Source organism: Triticum urartu, chromosome 3 (assembly GCF_003073215.2).
Source record: "Triticum urartu cultivar G1812 chromosome 3, Tu2.1, whole genome shotgun sequence".
Lineage (NCBI taxonomy): Eukaryota > Viridiplantae > Streptophyta > Magnoliopsida > Poales > Poaceae > Triticum > Triticum urartu.
The window spans coordinates 194296219-194302012 of NC_053024.1; the positions used below are offsets into that span (position 1 = coordinate 194296219).

Here is a 5794-nt window from a genome sequence, read left to right on the forward strand (position 1 = left end):
TGCCGGTTGTCATACTCATCGACATGCAAGTCATGATTCCTATTACAAGAACATGATCAATCTCATACATCACATATATCATTCATCACATCCTTTTGGCCATATCACATCACATAGCATACCCTGCAAAAACAAGTTAGACGTCCTCTAATTGTTGTTTGCTTGTTTTACGTGGCTGCTATGGGTTTCTAGCAAGAACGTTTCTTACCTACGCAAAACCACAACGTGATATGACAATTGCTATTTACCCTTCATAAGGACCCTTTTCATCGAATCCGTTCCGACTAAAGTGGGAGAGACAGACACCCGCTAGCCACCTTATGCAACTAGTGCATGTCAGTCGGTGGAACCAGTCTCACGTAAGAGTACGTGTAAGGTCGGTCCGGGCCGCTTCATCCCACGATGCCGCCGAATCAAGATTGGACTAGTAACGGTAAGCATATTGAACAAAATCAACGCCCACAACTACTTTGTGTTCTATTCGTGCATAGAAACTACGCATAGACCTAGCTCATGATGCCACTGTTGGGGAACGTAGCAATAATTCAAAATTTTCCTACGTGTCACCAAGATCAATCTATGGAGTCATCTAGCAACGAGGGAGGAGTGGATCTACATACCCTTGTAGATCGCGCGCGGAAGCGTTCAAGAGAACGGGGTTGATGGAGTCGTACTCGTCGTGATCCAAATCACCGATGATCCTAGCGCCGAACGGACGGCACCTCCGCGTTCAACACACGTACGGAGCAGCGATGTCTCCTCCTTCTTGATCCAGCAAGGGGGAGGAGAGGTTGATGGAGATCCAGCAGCACGATGGCGTGGTGGTGGAAGTAGCGGGATTCCAACAGGGCTTCGCCAAGCGCTGCGGGAGGAGGGAGATGTGTCATGGGAGGGAGAGGGAGGCGCCAGGGCTTAGGTGTTGCTGCCCTCCCTTCCCCCCACTATATATAGGGCCAAGGGAGAGGGGGGGGGCAGCCTTGGCCCTTCCTCCAAGGAAGGGTGCGGCCAGGGAGGAGTCCCACCTCCCCAAGGCACCTAGGAGGTGCCTTCCCCCTTTAGGACTCTTCCCCCATACAGGCCAAGGCGCACACCTCTACAGCCCATGTGGCCCCCCGGGGTAGGTGGCCCCACCCGGTGGACCCCCGGGACCCTTCCGGTGGTCCCGGTACAATACCGGTGACCCCGAAACTTGTCCCGATGGCCGAAATAGCACTTCCTATATATAATTCTTTACCTCCAGACCATTCCAGAACTCCCCGTGACGTCTGGGATCTCATCCGGGACTCCGAACAACTTTAGGGTTACCGCATACTAATATCTCTATAACCCTAGCGTCACCGAACCTTAAGTGTGTAGACCCTACGGGTTCGGGAGACATGCAGACATGACCGAGATGACTCTCCGGTCAATAACCAACAGCGGGATCTGGATACCCATGTTGGCTCCCACATGTTCCACGATGATCTCATCGGATGAACCACGATGTCAAGGACTTAATCAATCCCGTATACAATTCCCTTTGTCTAGCGGTACGATACTTGCCCGAGATTCGATCATCGGTATCCCGATACCTTGTTCAATCTCGTTACCGGCAAGTCTCTTTACTCGTTCCGTAACACATCATCCCGTGATCAACTCCTTGATCACATTGTGCACATTATGATGATGTCCTACCGAGTGGGCCCAGAGATACCTCTCCGTTTACACGGAGTGACAAATCCCAGTCTCGATTCGTGCCAACCCAACAGACACTTTCGGAGATACCTGTAGTGTACCTTTATAGCCACCCAGTTACGTTGTGACGTTTGGCACACCCAAAGCACTCCTACGGTATCCGGGAGTTGCACAATCTCACGGTCTAAGGAAATGATACTTGACATTAGAAAAGCTTTAGCATACGAACTACATGATCTTGTGCTAGGCTTAGGATTGGGTCTTGTCCATCACATCATTCTCCTAATGATGTGATCCCGTTATCAATGACATCCAATGTCCATGGTTAGGAAACCGTAACCATCTATTGATCAACGAGCTAGTCAACTAGAGGCTTACTAGGGACATGGTGTTGTCTATGTATCCACACATGTATCTGAGTTTCCTATCAATACAATTCTAGCATGGTTAATAAACGATTATCATGAACAAGGAAATATAATAATAATCAATTTATTATTGCCTCTAGGGCATATTTCCAACAGATGCCATGCCGTGCTTTGATTGATATGCTAAATTATGCCACGATTGAGATGATATGCTATGTTATGCTATTGTCATGTTAGAAGCATGTTTTGATATGCCATGTTATTGCCATGTTAGTATATGCTATGATGTTGTTCATGCTTAGTAGATCTATATCATGCCATGTTTAGTAATTGATATGAGATAGGTTGTTGCATGCGCTTGGTTCTTGCTTTGTCATCTTTTTGTTTGGATGCTATGTATTTGGTTGTCTTGCAAGTACATTCAATGTACTAACCTGGCATGTCATGCCAGTTTGTAGGTCGTGCCTGGATTGTTTGCTTGTTCTGTCGTGCTAGGCCGTAATCTTGCTAGTCCTGTGAGTTGTGGAGCCCAGCCAGAGTTGATGAGCCGCCAAACCAAGACTTTCGCCGCCTTTTAAATAGCCTTAGGGCTATGCCAGATAATTGTATTCATCAATGATGTAATCATATATACATGTGTCTGATGAATATTCTTGTACCTGGAATGTTGTATCATAGACCTATCGTGCATCAGGTGTTATCCTGGGCGGACGTGCGAAGGCCCCCTGCTCCATGCAGATCGGGGTGCCACAGCGCGTACAACATTCTCTTATCAATTCACAGTAGTGCAAGTTCAATTATCTCAACACTGGCACAAATTGAGTTTACTGAAACATTCAGTATCAATTGACACCAGGACAATTTTAGCTTACCCAAAAAAATCAGTTAACTTTGAACAACATGACAGATTCAGATAACAATTGACACCATGAAAAATTCACTAAACTTTTAACACGAGGGCAGATTCAATGGGGATGACATAGGGTAAGGGGCCCAGGTTACTACGGACAAATGGGATGGCCAACCCTCCTTTCAGTAATAAGATGACTAGAAAAATAATTTTTACAGGGCACAACCACTCGATTAAGCTTAAATTCTGCAGAAACACACCTTAAATCAACCATAAGCAGTCACGGTACTTAAATTCTGTAGACAGACACCTTAAACGAACCATAAGGAGTTCACAAAAGACACACAACTTAAATCATCTTGGTCTACGCATTGACAAGGCAAACCTTCTCGCAAGCACGACACAAGTACTACCAGCCTAAGTTAACATGACAAAGGCTCACTTATCCGACGTAAAGAAGTTTACATCGCCACACAGTGTGTATGTCACCTCAATTCCCGCCTCATTGTAGATGTTTACCTTCATGAGCTCAGGGTGTACAACCTCAAATTCAACCACGCATCCAAGCTTGAGTCCATGGAACTTGGCAAAGGCACACCACAACGCACCCAACTCCAGCATTCCATCTTCTTGCTTCAACTCAACACGCCAACCACAGCCCGTGCTCGTCTCCAGATTGATAAACCTAGGCAAGCTCAGATTGCTGGCCTGTAAAAGAGAGGCTGCACTGTTGGGTAATACCAAACGGGATTTGCACCGCTTGTCCTGCATGATTCTGACAAAACGCTTTGGCCTCTTCTCATAGTGGAAGTGACCGATGCTAGCATAATGCTTTTTCAGTTCAGACGCCGACTTGCCCTGTTAATGACAACTACGTACAGCTTACATCATTTCGTAAATGAAAGTTGTCATTGTAAAAACAAGATGAACATAGCTTACGGGGTCTGTCAGCAGAGGATACAGAAGCACATGCAGGTGCTGAGACTGTACTAACTGCTGGCACTGTAGAGTGCATTTAGCAAGTTCAGATAAGCATGAAAGTTGCTTCAGGGTAGGGGGTTGAATGACATACAATAACATGATAAAACATAACATACTGCTTTTTTACAGCAAGAAGCCTTAGTTCAGCATTCACAGCCGGTGGTAAGCAGGACGGTCCACTGGTTGACTGCAGTGCCTGAATTGCATTAACTAAGTCAATAAACCACCATACAAAATGATGTCAAGAAAATGATAAAACAAAGTACATAATTCATCTACATAAACATAAAATGTTGCAACATTGTAATTGCTAAGCCATGGCTATCATAGGAAATTCAGATACGCCCTTTCCCATTCGCTTCCCTTTCTTCCGCTTCTGCTTTCGCTTCTTCATCTTGCCATTTTCTCTGCCGGCATACGGCCAAAAACGCAATATGGGTTGAGCATTATCTGCTCACTGCCAGAGCTATTGGAGTCATCCTCGGCATCCTCCAAATCCTCCTCTCTAGGAGGAAGGCCAACGAGTGAACGAACTGCTAGAGTTTGCTCGCGTGCCAGTGCACCTACCATTCTCGCTTGGCACTTCACAAAGATGCGCGTGCGTAGGGCATGGACAGTATTGTCCTCCGGGACCTTGTCGGCAGCTACAGCAAATTTTGCCATGGCACGATGCCGTTTGCTGAATGACCAATCTAAGGACCAATTAACTAATACAATTCAAAACTAGGTGTGCCATAAAATTGGTCAATAAGCAACCTAGGGAGAGAATGATGTGTACAACAGTGTGAATAACCCATGTATGCCATCCAAACAAACAGATGAATCTGCTAACTGCATGTGGGAATAAATCAAATAACGCATGACAACATGTTCAAATACGAGCAAACTGCTTTGGTAGATCTACATAACTGAACCAAACTGCAATTGGGGCCGTATCAAATCCAAACTACAATCACGGATTTTATTACTACTGGTTTAGGATGCCTTCTGCGCATTAGAAAACCTAATACGATATAAAGTATTTACGAATCCGGACTTTTTGAACCAACGCATCAATCTAGAATGTCACACAAACCTAGGATTCAATCAGTAATGCTACATGCATAAATCAAATCTTGTAACCACCCACAAACGATAGATCCTACAGATTTGAAATCAACCAACAGTACAAATGTTGCCATGGGATTACTTACATCAGACGAAGGATTGTTGGATCCTCCCTCAATGGGTTTGCCACCAACAGGCTGCTTTCCCAATCTTCGCACAAACTTGCCGCTCCAGTTCTTCCATGTACTGATCAACCATCGCCTTCCTAGGCTTATAAGCCATCAAGAACAATTCCTACATGGCGGAGGCGCATGCAGGTGGCGGGGCCGACACCGGCGAAGATGAGGACGAGCGACAGCGGGGAAGAGGAGGACAGGCGGCGGGGAAGAGGATGACGAGGGGCGGCGGGGGAGAAATGACAGATGGTTTCACCGGGGTTGGGCAACTAAATAGGACGCTTCCAATGCCATAGTGGACCCACACAGCAGTCACACATTAATGGCGGTCTGGAGTGTCTGACTTTTTAAGCACCTAGCAAGGTATTTTTAAATTTTGGCATAAACGCCTAGTTACTAGGCGCCGCCGCGTGCACCTATGGCCCACAACGACCGAGCCGCGCCCACCTAACATGCTAGATTATCTGCCTTACGTACCGCGCCGAATGGCCGAGCGTATCGTGGGAGCACATTAGACTATCCGATATGTTAGCCAGATGCAGCTACCACACCCAGCGGTACTCGGACATATCAGACAGTCTGACCCAGCGATAACATGATCATGCTCACAAGTCCGGCTCATCGAGCCTGGTCGCGCCTTCGGGCTAGGCGCGTTTGACGGCTGACACGCTGGCGGCCGGTCATCATTGTCGGCCAAT

The 5794-nt window shown here is 46.6% G+C and overlaps 1 long non-coding RNA gene across 2 annotated transcripts; it reads right to left on the bottom strand.

The window, feature by feature from the left end:
- Nucleotides 1–3098: 3098 nt before the first annotated feature.
- Nucleotides 3099–5391, bottom strand: LOC125543568. Of its 2 annotated transcripts, XR_007298573.1 has the most exons (3): nt 5067–5351; nt 3832–4069; nt 3099–3750 (listed from the first exon to the last, which is right to left on the bottom strand). It is a non-coding gene; the product is annotated as an uncharacterized LOC125543568 (long non-coding RNA). The 2 variants fall into 2 exon arrangements; XR_007298572.1 differs by having other exon boundaries at nt 3161–4069; nt 5067–5391.
- Between the last annotated feature and the right edge of the window lie 403 nt (nt 5392–5794).